Raw genomic sequence first — 14096 nt, 5'->3', positions numbered from 1 at the left:
ATAGCTCTCACAGTATTATCATATCATTATTATTATCATTCACTAGGCTCCCACAGCCGCTATTAACAAGTTCCAATGACAATGGGCGCTGAAACTCTCTGAAAAGAAGGAATCACAGAACCGGGCCAGATGCGAGGGACAGGCTCCGACTGGCTTCTGGCTGCCTGTGCATCACGTGTTCTCCTGCCTGAGTTTTTCTGAGCAATGCCTCGGCCACAGACTCATGAGTAAGAGGTGCCCATGAGCCTGTAAATGCTTTCCATCTGGCCTCTTCTCTCAGAGGAGACCAGCAAGGCGCCTTCATGAGGGAGACACCCAGCCCACCCGGACCCAGGATACTCTAGCCTGGCTGGGAAGCATTTTACTGTTGTTGTCTGACAGGGGTTCTGTTCTGCTGCAACTCTCTGCTCATGCTGGGCATCAGTGGACGTGGACACTTGGGTCCACAGACCTGGGCATTAACCCCTATCTGCCATAAACTAGCCTCAGTGCAGTCTCTGACTTTACAGGGTTTTGATTCCCTCGCCTGTAAACAGGGCTGATACCTCCTACCTTGTTGTTGGGATGAAATAAGATTCAGGATGTGTAACAGCCAGCACGGTAGCTGCAAGAGAGACAGGGAAACACGACCGTGGCTGTTTCAGAGGGTGGGAGCCTGGAGCCCTCTGCAGACACAGGAGCAGCCCAACCCTGACACAGCCCTGCTCCAGGGCAGCCCGCAAAGGCAGCCAGCACCTTGCACCCCGAGAAAGGCAAAGAAAGCCATCCCTCTGGCGAAGCCTACCTCCCAAGGCCAATCTCAGGAGTGGCCAGTGCCTGGGGTGCCACTGCGGGGCAGGAGGGAGAGACAACAGACGAGGAGAAGAAAGGAGGGAGGCAGAGAGAAGCATGGAGGAGTTCATAAAAAGCCCCCATCTGGGCTGAGCTGCCCCACCTCCACTGCTGCCTCAGCGCTGGGACCTGCAGGGACCAGAGACAGTCACTTCCTGGCTCCTCAGGAATGCACAGGAATGTGTGTGTCAGGAGAGAGGTATTTGGGGCCTAGGGAGGGTGGAGACCCAGCTCCTTCTCTAGCGAGGGGTTCCCCATCTCCAATCAGGCCGACTTGCCATCAAGCAGCATGCCCTGGCAGAGAGGAAAGGAGATGGTCAAAGTGGTGGTTAGGACTGCAGGCTGTGGCTGGGCAACTCTGGCTTCACAGGCCAGAATGCCACGCAAGAACTTGGGTGTGCATGCTGTGTGCTCAGTCATGTCTGCTTCTTTTCGACCCCATGAACTGTAGCCCGCCAAGCCCCTCTCTGTCTATGGCTTGGGCAAATTATTCAATCTCAATAATGCTTAAGTGCTTCTGTAAAGTGGAGATGAAAATGTATTAGCACCTAGATCTTACGGGTGGTTATGACGATTCAGCGCTAAGTGCTAGCATCAGGACCACTAGCATCACCAGCACTGGTCCCTCTGACCATTTCTGGCTCCCTCCTCAACTGCAAAATCAGAAGCCGGTGCCAGGAACATCTAAGCGTAAGGCCAGCCATGCAAAGGGCCCACCTGTCTATCCATCACCACCTCCACCCAGTACAGCACAGCTGTCAGCATGTGTGAAATTCACCTGAACTTGACCACCACCCACACAGATCCCCAGCAGCCCCACCTGCCTTCAGAGCACAGAGGCTCACCTCGTCTATCTGTCGGCAGGTGTTCTGGAGCCCACTGGCAAGGATGACTTCAGTTGTTGATTTATATGTCCCCAGAATAATTTTTTTACTTAAACCAGCCCCACAAGGAATGAACTCAAAGCAGTGTGTCCTTGGACAAGACAGATCACCACCATGGACCTCAGTCTCTTTATCTGATGTGCAGAAGGTCAGGTGACAGCACGGGTTCCCTTCTGGTTGGGCCTCCTGTGATTTGATTTCTTCAGACTGCTACCAGGGAAAGGATAGAGCTGGGTTCTGGGAGTAAACAAAGTGAAACACAAGGCTGCCCATTGACACCAGTCCCTTGGGCAGATTCCAGGCTGAAACCCTTGTTTCCTGGCTCCGGCAGGAGTTTGGAGTTTCTTCTACCCACAGAACCCACGGGCAGGCCGCCTCCCTCCCACCAGGCCGTGGGTCAGCCAAGCCACACAAAGGGCTGATTATGAGTGGCCCACCTTGCAGAGGGCACAGATGCCCTCCCACCCCTCCAGAGCCACCCCCAGCATTCCCACCCCCCGACCACACCTGGCGCATCTTAGGCAAAGCTAAGAAACCCATCTCCACCCTAAACAAGGCTCTCCACTCTCCCCTCCCCAGGCACCTGGGCTTCCCACTCGGCCACACCCCAAGCAGGTATTTCCAGAGCAAGAGAGTCCATGCAGGGCCCAAGACACAGAGCACTGTGGGTCCCTAAGGGAAGTTCATTCACCTGGCCCCACCCATACCCTCCCTAGAGGGTGGGAACAAATTCCTGAAGGATGAGGACACAGAAGACTCCTACAGATATGAGACAGTGTTTTAGCAGGTTATTTCAGGGCCAGACTGCAAGCCCAGGGATCGACCTCAAGGTCACCTCAAGAAGTATTAGACTGCAGAGTAACCCGTCCCCACAAAGAGGACAAGAACATAGGATACTGGCGTTGACCCAGACCCTAAAGATCATCTCCACGCGATAATCCAAGCAGGACACTTACAACAGAGCCCCACTGTCACCCTATAACCCAGTCCCCTCATTTTATGATGCCCGGGTCGGGAAGATCCCCTGGAGAAGGAAATAGCAACCCACTCCTATTCTTGCCTGGAAAATTCCATGGACGGAGGAGCCTCGTGGGCTATACACTCATGGGGCTGCAAAGAGTCAGACACAACTGAGCGACTAACACAACTCATTTTATAGGTAACAATCCGCTGTGACTTGTCCAGCGTCACATAGTGGCCACAGGAAGCTCTAAGAGACCTCGGGTCTCCCACAGCCCCGGAACCTAACGCACAACTGTTCTCTCTGCTCTGAGGAAAGAGGACAGGGTCTCCCAAAGCAGCTGTCTGGCCTAACAATGCAAAAAAAAGGAGCAGTATCTCCATACCGATTCTTCTCCTAAATGACACCCCTCCAAGGTCCAAGCTGAAAGGGAGGAGAAGGCAAGCAGACCAAGGTCCTACTGGACCCCACATCCTGATGAGATGCAGAGCCCCAGGTTCTGTCTGGTTCCACACCCTCAGGAGGCTGAGCCTAAAGACAGCAGAGCAGGCCACCCATGTCCAATACTTGAGAACTCCCTCGGCCCTGGGACTGGAAAGAGAAGGAAAACCGAGGGCCAAGTTTACTTCCTTTGAGGTCCCAAACCCTCACAAGAGGACCAGAAACTCCCTAAGAATTTCTGAAGTAGAGGCCTCCGCCAAATGCAATAGGGCAGGGAGTGGAGAGACGTGTCAGCTGGGCCAGCACCTCGGGAGAGGAATGTGAAGTGGGCCGCTGGCCAAAAGAGGAAGAAACGCAGCTGGACTACCTAATAGGGAGCTGGAGGCCTGCGCTGGCTCCCACCAGCCCGCAACAGGACACGCAGGGAAGGGTGCCAGGTGGCGTGGCAGGCTCAGAGCCCATCCCGAGCTACAGGCCAGCTTCCCCAGCCTCCGGCGTCCTCCTGACTCCAGGGCACCCTTCTGAATCTCAGGAGCCTCCCCAGCCCTGCTCTGTGCCCCGGATTCAGCCCCATCACTGGAGTGAACCTTGGTGACTCAAAGGGACATCACCCCCAGTACCTTCTCATCTGCAGACGTCTCTTGCTGGACTGTGGCTCCCACACCCCCTCGAAAGGCATCCGCTGACACTGTCCGTCCAACATTTGGTGACCACCGATTACCACGTGCCCATCGGAGCTCCCTGGAGTCCCCTTTTCTCGGGGTGCAAGAGCACACCTCCCTCCCCAAACTTGGACCTCCCAAAGAGAGAAAGAACGTGGTCTTTATTCTGGGGGAGAGTCAGGAGGTACGAGGCAGAAATTACCAGCAAAGTCACAGTCTGGTTCAAGATCTCTGTAGCAGACTGCAAAAGGAGCCCCAGTTCCTCACCCCTGCCTACATCTACCCCCCTCTGCAAGTCATCTTAAAGTGTCATCTCACTTGCTAAAAACGTAATTTCTCAGGCCCCACCCCAGACCCAGTGAATGACCAACCCTGAGGATGAGGCTCCGCAACCAGTGCTGTAACAAATCCTCCAGGTGACGCTGATGCACATTAAGTGAGAACCACTGTTAAACCACTCCTATCCTTCTAGGCTTCAAGGTTCTGGGATGAGGTGGCATGAGTGTCCAGATGCCAGTGCCGCAGGCTTCAGGAGGCCCAAGCAATGGACTCCTTACTAGGAAGCCCCAGGAGACCCTACAGACTCACCTTCACTCATCCAAGGAGTCCCCAGTCAGTCATAGATGAGTGACACCCCCTGAGAACCTTCCAAATGTCCTCAGAGCTAAGAGTCTCACAACAGTGCCCTAAGCAAGTGTGGCAAAAGCTGTCAAGAGGCTGCCAACATGTCTGTCCTCTCCAGCTCTCTCCAACCCATCTTCTACCCAGGCGCTAAGTGAGCAAGGCAAGGGGCTGAGTGGCCCAGAGCCAGGGCAGAAGGAAGAAAGGGCCAGAGCCAGGAAACCAAGCATGCACAGACAGACATAACTGGAATCCCACTGGCTGCCCCTGGGACCCAGCCAAGATGGACTCAGCCAGCCACGGCTTCCCACCTCCCGCCTCTTCCAAAACTATGTGCAAAGAACAACTAACTTCCAAATGTTGCAAGAAGCCACTGTGAGACATACAATACAAATTCATTTAGAAGCATGCCTTAATTCACAGTAGCTTTTCTGTCATTGCATATTTACTTCATCCAGGAACAATAAAAGCAGAAGGGCTCCCTCCTGGGAAGAGAAAAAAATGGCAAAGTACTGTGAGTCCAGGGCAGCGGGCAAACGAGCACATGCCCCAGGGGATGAGAACCAGGTGTCAAAAACACATGTGGGAGGGAAGAAAATAAAAAACAGACTCTCTGCCCCTGCCCTCCCTCACCAAATACCAGTCAGTCTTTGAACTCCGATGTGGCAGGAGCAGCAGGTGAACACAAAGAGCCACCCGCAAAGGCAGGAAGCCCGGCTTCTGGCCCCACCTGCCACCTGTAAACATCCCCCAAATCCTCCAACCCCTCCTGGTCTCAGCCGTCTCATCAATGGAATGGGGTCAGAGCTCCTACCAAGTGGGGTGTGGGACAGACAAGCACAGAAACAGCAGTGTGCACGGTGATACGCTGGGTGTGACACCATCTGTCATGCACACAGCCAGACAGGTAGGAACTGTATAAATGGACGCTTAGGAATGAAAACCACCAAGCTCGATAGTGATCACTTCCACTGGGGGACAGGAACAGGACTGGGGAGAAGGCGGCCAGGGTCTCCAATCTGCAATGTTCATCTTCTTTGCAAACGGGCCTCAGAGCAGAAAATATAGAAATAACAGCTGTAACCGCCTGAGCCTTTGCAGGTCTAAATTTCCTTACTCTTCCAGCCAAATCATTTCACACGGGTGTTCTGAGGATTAAATGAATTAATATCTGTGAAACACTCAGATGTGCCTGGTCCACAGCATAGCCCGGGCTTGGCTCCTGCTCAGGGGAGGGGGTGGGTGCTCAGCTCTGTAACTCCAAACACACTCCCTGAGCCATAAGGTGGACCTAAGCTGGCCTTGTCCTGAGCCAGCAGCTTCCATGGAAAGGGACTGGGAGCAAGTGCCCTAACTGGACACCCCTGGGCCCCAATATGGCCTTGCTGCCTGCACCAAGCAGACCGTTAAGGGGGAAAGGAAAAGGTGCGGGGCGGGGGGGGGGGCAGTTATCCAGACAGGCCCAGGGAATTAAAATCCCAATGTGGAATTCTTTCATTGTAAAAAAGCTGAAAGCTAATTATACACAATGAATCTCTAAGTTTACCACTGCTTAACTTACCAAAAAAAAAAGAAAAGCTAGGTGGCTAGAGTTTGGAAAATTATCCAGATTTCTAAAGTGAGTCCTCAGGACTCATGAAAGACACCTCCAAAGAGCCCAGCTAGCACAGCATCCAGGATGAAGGGCAGGAAACCAGGGGTCTGGGCCCCCACCCCCACCCCCGCTTCCCCTGCTCCACCTCCTCCAGCTCCCAGCTCCTAGCTCCCAGGGCCAAGTCTGGAAAAGCACTCTGGGTTCCTGGAAGGGCCTTTCCGAATATCGGGAACTCTACTGGAAAGTGCCATTAGACATTATCTGGAGGATGTCTGTGGTGTTTGAAAGGGAGCCACTCCCCTGCCAAAGTCAAGGCAGTGGCCAAAAATAACAGAGGGGCTCCTCAGAGCTAGACACACACCACACAGATGTACACACACACACACAGACATACACACCGATATACAAACACACGGGTACACACATACACAAATATACATATATACACACTCACATACACTTGTTATACACACATAAACACAAACACACATACAAATACACATACCCACTCACACGTGTACACACATACACACACACACTCACATACACACATACACAAACACACACACACATACATATATATACACACACCCACGTACATACACCTCCATTCACACCAACACACACATCCTCGCTCACAGACCTGGAGGTCAAAACAGACCTGGAAGTCAAAACAGACCTGGGACCTCAGAGCTACTGGCCCTGCCCCCAGTACAGCCTCACACTGGGGAGGCACAGATCCCATTTTCTGGTTTGGGGACTTAGAAGAATTAAAAGTGCCACTTCTCTCTCCATCCTCAAACCACAGGCTGTGACATGTGCACATTTCCACATGGGACATAAGGAGAAAGACAGAGCCTGACAGTAACAAGCCCCCTCCCACCCACAGGCAGGACTGGCCGCCTCTCTTGCAAGATCGAAAGCCAAGTTCCATTAGGAGACCTGCCTGAAGGGGGCCACCCACGTTGCCGCACCCTCCCCTCCGGTCACTTCACCTACAGACGATTTGAAAACGGAGCCCGGCACCACTCTGTTCTATTCCCCTTGGTTATAATCAGCTTTGCAGATGACTTTTAAAAAATAAATCTTCAGGCCCATAAAAATGCTCCCCTGTAAGCCCTGGCCTCAAATCACAGGCCTGCAACCACACTCCGCAGCCCCCAAGTACCAACCACCACAGAACAGGAAAAACAAGGTAGAGACCAGGCTCCTTACCCTCCCCACCCCCATCACTTTTCCACCATCATGGCCTTTGATTTAGACCCTCAGCTGCAAGGTGATGGGATGGGACAGGAAGGGCATGGTCTTTCCCCGCCCTCAATGCTGTCCCCTAGCCGGGCCTGCAGCACTGAAAACCAAAACAGCTCACCCCAACCTAAGCTCTCAGACTCACCCTCACCCCCTTTCTTAACAGCCTCAAGGCTCAAATCAGAACCTGCAACTTTGTATTTACAGGCACAGGCTTCTAAAGTCAAAATAAACACTGAGCATCAGCTACCTGGTTCAAAGGTGCTGGGTGTCCCTGGAGACCAAACAGAGGGGCCCGCAGGAGCCGCTGAAGCTGAAGGGTCCCAAGGAGGAGAGAAGGAGGGGGCATGGATGACTCTCATCGCAGGGAAGCCAGCCCTCCACAGCTAGGGTCAGCTTCAGGAGAGGCCACCAGGCTCAGGAGTCTATTCCCTGCAGTTACTCCTTCTACTGAAAAGTGGGGAGAAATACAACTAGAATCCTCCGCGACCTTTCAACCCAGAAAAGGAACTTCAGAAAGGCCTGCACCCCTTTAGTGTCACAGACCCTCTAGTCAAAGACCTGGATTCAAAACCAACTCTACCCCATTTGGACTTCAAGAGACCCTGGTTAAACCACTCCCCCTTTCTGAGCCTTACATTCTCTGTCTATAAAATGGGAATAAGACCTCACAAGTCTTTTTATCACAGTGAAAGGAGAGGACACATGTGAAAGCATAAATGTTAAAAATCATGAACCATCTAATGAGTATTCGGTTATATTCCATCTTAAAAGTGAAGTCGCTCAGTCGTGTCCGACTCTTTGCGACCCTATGGACTGCAGCCCACCAGGCTCCTCCATCCATGGGATTTTCCAGGCAAGAATACTGGAGTGGGTTGCCCTTTCCTTCTCCAGGGGATCTTCCCAACCCAGAGATCAAACCTGGGTTTCCCGCATTGCAGGCAGACTCTTTATGGTCTGAGCCACCAGGGAATCACTATATTCCATCTTAAGCTATTCCATATTATTTTATATATGTAAGCCTTGTCTCAAAACATAAACTCCAAGATAGCAATGGGTGCATCTGTACTTCTGGTGAAGGATGGCATTTCAAGGTCAGTCTGCCTGGGTTCATTCATAAACTTGTTTATTAGCTGGTCAATCTTTGGAAACCTACTTAAACCCCCTGAGCTTCAATCTCCCCATCTATAGTAACAAGGGAAGTTAACAGTATCTTTCTCAAAGGGTTTTTTTTTAAGATTGAGATAATCTAAACCATGCAAACTTCAATCAGTGTAAACTACGGTCTTTTTTACTTATTTGGAGAACCAAGACATCTTATTAAATATTATTGGTTGATCACTGGATATAAAACAGACAACTCGTCTTTCTAGCCTTCGCTTCTCTCATCTTCTTCTCTTCCCTCCCCTGAAGGTGGATAGTGTTTACATTCCTTCCCAGATCTTGGGCACGTGAAATGCTTTAAGCCAAAATGAAATGTTTGCTTTAAGGACCAAGGGTACCAGCCCCTTCTCACTGGGAGCCTTTGGGTGTGAGCCTGTTATTCTATATTTCTAAGCTCAGCATCTTCATCTATCAAGTGTGATCATCCGACATGCCTTACAAGGCTCTTGTGAATGTTAAACGAGGCTGCAGAGAACATATCCCCCACAGAGGCCATGTGCAAGAGGTTTCTCTACATCCCCTTCCCCCGCCCCAACCCTGTGGGTGACAGGCCTGGAGAGGTCCCCGCAATCTCTCAATGAAGAATGGATCCCAGCCCAGAAGTAGCCCACTGCAGCCAAGGACCAAGCAGGCGGTTTCCAGGGTAACAGCATCCTCTGCATCTACTCCCGATTTCCATCCCAGCTGCCTTTTATTCTCCTCCCACCTCTGTAGTGGGCTAAGTCACCTGTTCCCACTATTGCTAGGCAACCTCTGAGAATGGGCAGCTGTCTCCTGGGGGAGGACCCTGGCCCTACCCTCCCCTCTTCATGCCTCAGGACTTAGGGAAATTTGCCCCACTTAGACCCTCCCTGTTAACCATGGGATGGCAGAAGGTGGGAAGTAATCCCAGGCCAAGCAGGCAGGTCCCATGGGACTGGCTCAGCCTTTGATCAATGAGGAAGGACACACCTCCACCCCAGGATTCTGTTTGCCTGTGCTTATCTGGGCTCTAGTCTTAAGCAGTTTCCAAGAAAAGGGCCACATCAGGCTTTTTATGAAAGCTATCCTTCTTGATTATTTTTCTCTTCTGTTCTCCCACTCACGCAATGAACCAGGATCCCTGACCTTTTCATAAACAGTGAGCGAGAGAGAAAAGGTGGACTCACAGTGAGAGAAAGAGGGGCGAGGATGGAGAGAGCTCACCTCTGGGAGGTGGGCTGACAGGCAACTGTCATTCTCTTCCTAAATTAGCATTAGCTGAGGGTTTTTAAAGTTGAGATATAATTCTTAAACCGTCAGTCACCCAGTTTAAAGCCTACAGTTCAGCAGTTTTTAGTATATCCACAAGGTTGTGCAACCGCCACCGCTATCTAATTCCAGAACACTTTCATCACCGGGTTTTGTTTTGTATATGTTTTGGCTTTGGGTAAATGTTGCTAGAAATGCAAGCATTTGCTTTATAAGCAGCAGAGCAAAATCTGAGGAGGCAACACCACCCGGCTTCAGACCCCAGCTCCACCTCTCGCCGGCTGTGGGTTCTTGGATAAGTATGTGACTGCTCTGGGCCGGTTCTCTCCTCTGCGAAACAGGGTCAGAGTATCCCCCTCGCAGGATTAGATGTGTTAATGCATGTGGAGTCCTTAGCACAGGGCGGAATGCTGAGCACATGCTCAGAAAGGGTGAGCCACTGTGATTATCATAAGAAAAAGAATTTCTTCAACTTAAAAAAAAAAAATCCAGTCCGTTCCTAGCTCTGCTAGCAGGCAGCTGGGACAGCCAGTTTCTGTCTGGGAAGGGTTGGAGGCCCTGCTACACCCACCCAACCCCTTTGCAAGCAATGGCACCACCTGGAGTGGCCGAACAAGCATGAGGAGGGGGCAGAGTGAGGTTGTGACTGTCGTCGCCGTATCTTTGCGGCCAAGTGTGACTACTCCAGACTCACAAGGTGCCCTGCACGGCAAGATCCTGCCAGTAACCCCCAGCCAGGATGGGGGTGATACGGGCGAAGGAAGACCAGGAGGGACAAGCAGGAGAGCGAAGGACTAGCCCTCTCCCCAAGGTGACCCTCTACCCCCTAAGGAGGGAGGGTTCCCCGACCTGATGCTCGGCCCAAGAACCAGCAGGAATCCTGGCCCTGTGTTAGGGGCTCCCAGGATGGCTGAGCCCCGCCTTGCTGGACCCCCTGCCCTGGCCACTCCCGAGGTTTGCCTCAGATTGGGCAATCAGGACTTAGGATACTGTGCCACTGCCAAAGGAACCAGCACACCCTGGGCTAAATCCCCAGTCCCGGCAGGGTGACCCAGTGTCACCAGGACTATGGAACCCAGGTTACAGGGTCCCTCTGCCTACTGCCTCTTAGCTGTGACCCCTCTGGGGAGCTGCTGACTGGACTGTCCAAACCATATCCAGCTGCTGGTGGGCTCTGGGACCCTTTCAGTACCCCAGGTGAGTAACTCAGCCTGGCTCCCCAGATCCTTCCTGCAGCAACATGGGCCCTTTGACCAGACTCAGGGGATAAAAGCAGGGTCCCAGAAACATGCCCTGACACTTCAACCCTGAGCTGCACACCAGGCCCCAGGAAAAGTGGGGGTGGGTCACACATGGGGGCAGCTCAGGTGCTGGACAGTCCCAACACCTGCACGACAACACCTGTGCGGAGGTGTGGGGCTCCAGAGTCCAACCTATGAGCTGTACAAACAGCCTGGCCTCTTAGCAAGGTGAGAGGTCAGCTCCGGGAGGGGTAGAGGGAATGGGGAAGGAGGACAAGGGGGGAAACAATGGCAGGTGGACTCACTGGCACCCCTGCTCCTCCCAGTCTTTCCCCTCCAGTAGGGGAAGCCCTACCCCCTGTACACACACACACACACCCCCCACCACCATCACCCCTGATATTTGCCAGGGAAAGGAAAGGCTTCCCAGCAGAACCTTCCCTGTCACCTCCTGCCCCGCAGTGGTCAGGGCCATGCCCCTGGCTGTGACTGGTATGGCCTGGGGGGATTTTCTGTCTGTCTGCATCTAACCTGTCATTGTCACAGCCCCACCTGGATGGAGCATCTGCTACCTAACAGGGGGTTCAATCAGCGCTCAGACTGCCTCCACAAGGAGACCTCGCCGCTGTTCTCACACTATGCAGGGACTAGAAGGTGAGAAGCAGGCACACAGTAGCAGGTCTGTGGCCGGGCCATGTCTCAGGCTGCCCCACCCTGGCAGGCAGGAGGCGCCAGGTCTCATGTGACAAGTCCTCAAGCCAAGTTTATGGTTTGTGGCCACTGGCCAGGCGCCCAGCCCCAGGCCTTCCTCGAGAAGCTGGAAAGAGGAGCCCCAAATCCCAACCACAAATCCCAGGTGACAGGACGCCCATTTGGTGTGACCTCCTCGCACAGAACCGCCCACCGCCCCCAGGGACAGTCCCAGGGGTAAGGTCCTCTCCCAGGCCCCATCCCACTGAGCAAGGAGGCCTTGGCAGCCCTCCTCAAGAAGTCAGACTTCAGGAAGCAAGATTCCTCCTTTTGAAGAGGCTGAATCCTAAAGCCCATCTCAGCAGCCCCTCAAGGTCTCATCATTGCTCAGAACTGAAAAGTCTGGCCAGCCCTGTACCCCAGGCCCTCTCATACCTATCTCTCCAGGGCAGCCCTGAGGCTCCCAGCCCGTCCATCTCTCCCATCTCTCTTCCAGGTTCTGTCCACCACTTCACCAACTAGCGGAACACCTGCACTCAGAGCACCCACGTGGGCCGGGTTTCAGAGAGGAAGCAGCTGCAATCTGGAGCCAAGCGGGGCTGGGCGAGCTGCTGAGGGTGTGAGCAGGGCCTGCAGAACGCGCTCAGTTAATTATCAGAGGGGCCTGAAGACACTCTGAGGTCATTTTACCTGTATTACCACCAGCCGACAATGTTTTTAAGCACTTTGGCATTCATCAGTTAATTATCAGAGGGGCCTGAAGACACTCTGAGGTCATTTTACCTGTATTACAACCAGCTGACAATGTTTTTAAGCACTTCGGCATTCACCTCTTCATCCTGGATTCCCAGGAAGTAGGAAAAGGGTAGGCAAAGGATTTTATACCATTCTATAGGTCAAGGGATTGAGCAAACGGAAAGGTCGGGTGACACTCAATGAGCCAGCACTGAATTTGGGGTCAAAGGTCAAGGACAACACAACTCCAACACACTTCTGGCCTCCTTCGGAAGCAGATTTATATACTACATCTTATCTCAAAGCATCACCGTAAAAAGGCCATAGCAGCTCTGGTTCCTCAAAATAGTTAACATTTACTGAGCACTCGCTATACCCCATGTGCTATGCTAAATTCCCTGTATACCTTACTTGGTTTTTAAGCTTCTACTCAGCTATTTCAGGCAGGAACAATTATTATCTCCATTTCCCTCTTGGCATCATCAGGCACAGAGCAGGTAAGTGACTCACCCTGGATCACACTGCTAGCCAGTGGAGGGGTGAAGACTTGAACCAGGGTCCCCAGAGCATGTCCACCTGCAGAGGCTGGAGCCAGAATCCAGTCCCAGAAAGGGATGGTTTATCTGGAATGTAAAGCATTTCATCCCAATCTCTACTGCCCTGGCTTGGCGTTAGAAGCCATGCATGATGTTTATCCAATTATTTCATCATCATTTCTGGACCACATGCAATAGGTCTGACTCTGTGCTAGGCACTAGGGATTCTGCAGAGCACAGGACAGATTGGGTCCTGCCCCCATGGACACTGACAAGGAACGAATCGGGAAGAACCCTAGCGGTATGAGGATGGAGATGAAGGCCAATTCTCTTCTCTCTCAGGCTTTATTGCTACCAGGCATCACTCACTCCTAACCTCCTGCCTTCAGGTAGGCAGACATCCTGATCCTCCCCAGATAAACCCACCTATGGCAGACTCTCCCCTTTTGCAATCCTCCACCTTGGTGGGTAACCTTGGTAGCTCCTCTGATGATGATCTCACAGTCCAGGACATGGATGCGTGCATGCTCAGTCTGACTCTTTGTGACCCCATGGACCATGGCCTGCCAGGCTCCCTCTGTCCATGGGGATTCTCCAGGCAAGAATACTGGAGTGGGTTGCCATGCTCTCCTCCCATGTGTCCAGTGGCTCCTGCATTGCAGGCAGACACTTTACCGCTGAGCCACCAGGAAGCCCCTCAAAGTCCAGAAGCAAATGTAAATAAAGCAGCTTCTCTTCCTGCCACATAGCTTGACAACCTGGCTTGACGTAGATATGGAATCAGGATCTGGGCTTATTTACAACTACCTTCTTTCACCTGCCAGGGCCATCTCTCTGTTTGAACATCCATCAGCTCAACAAATATTAATTAAGGTCCTACATGTGAAAAACAGAACAAAAACGCAGGGCTGGCACCTGTGGGAATACACAGTACACCAGAGCCTCCCAGATTTAGAGGGAAGAGAGAGAATAAAACTTAACAGCAGAAGAGGCCCTTTTACATATCCTCTGCTGTCGACCTAGCAGTGAAGAGGGTCGGTGGAGGGGGTGGGGTAGGGTGGAGGTATTAGCATCTTTTTATAAATAAGAAATTGGAGGCTGAGAAAGGATAAGTAACTTGCCCAGGGCTGCAAGCATACAAGTGTAGAGCCAGGATTTTACTCAAAATCTAGCCAAGCTGACTCCAGGCACACATGAGCACACATGAGGACGTGGGTGAGAGTCACGTAAGGGAATAAACTGAGGACTCTGGCCATTC

The 14096-nt window shown here is 52.3% G+C and overlaps 1 protein-coding gene and 2 long non-coding RNA genes across 14 annotated transcripts in view; 1 reads left to right on the top strand and 2 right to left on the bottom strand.

The window, feature by feature from the left end:
• ACTN1 (actinin alpha 1) overlaps nucleotides 1-14096 on the bottom strand; it is a 98168-nt gene that overhangs the window by 80464 nt on the left and 3608 nt on the right. The window contains exon 1 of one of the 9 annotated variants that reach the window (XM_086320073.1): nucleotides 12003-12090. The exons of the other annotated variants lie outside the window; for them this stretch is intronic. The gene's annotated coding sequence lies outside the window, so the exon portion shown is untranslated. Of the gene's footprint in view, nucleotides 1-12002; nucleotides 12091-14096 lie in introns of those variants that run through there. 9 annotated transcript variants of the gene reach the window in all.
• LOC147364121 (uncharacterized) overlaps nucleotides 1-14096 on the bottom strand; it is a 50886-nt gene that overhangs the window by 34352 nt on the left and 2438 nt on the right. Inside the window, exon 1 of one of the 3 annotated variants that reach the window (XR_015134109.1) lies at nucleotides 7493-8341. The exons of 1 other annotated variant lie outside the window; for it this stretch is intronic. This is a non-coding gene — a long non-coding RNA (uncharacterized LOC147364121). Of the gene's footprint in view, nucleotides 1-552; nucleotides 3729-7492; nucleotides 8342-14096 lie in introns of those variants that run through there. One more of the 3 variants, XR_015134110.1, reaches the window with a different exon arrangement.
• LOC147364122 (uncharacterized) lies at nucleotides 9858-12198 on the top strand. Of its 2 annotated transcripts, none has more exons than XR_015134106.1 (4): nucleotides 9858-9935; nucleotides 10748-10833; nucleotides 11424-11531; nucleotides 12064-12198. It is a non-coding gene; the product is annotated as an uncharacterized LOC147364122 (long non-coding RNA). The 2 variants fall into 2 exon arrangements; XR_015134107.1 differs by lacking the exon at nucleotides 9858-9935 and adding an exon at nucleotides 10309-10447.

The sequence above is a fragment of the Bos grunniens genome, chromosome 10, assembly GCF_055505025.1.
Source record: "Bos grunniens cultivar Pamir isolate PY7600 chromosome 10, Bosgru_T2T1.0, whole genome shotgun sequence".
NCBI lineage: Eukaryota > Metazoa > Chordata > Mammalia > Artiodactyla > Bovidae > Bos > Bos grunniens.
Note: the sequence above shows the minus strand (reverse complement) of the source record. Positions and strands in the feature narration are given on the sequence as shown.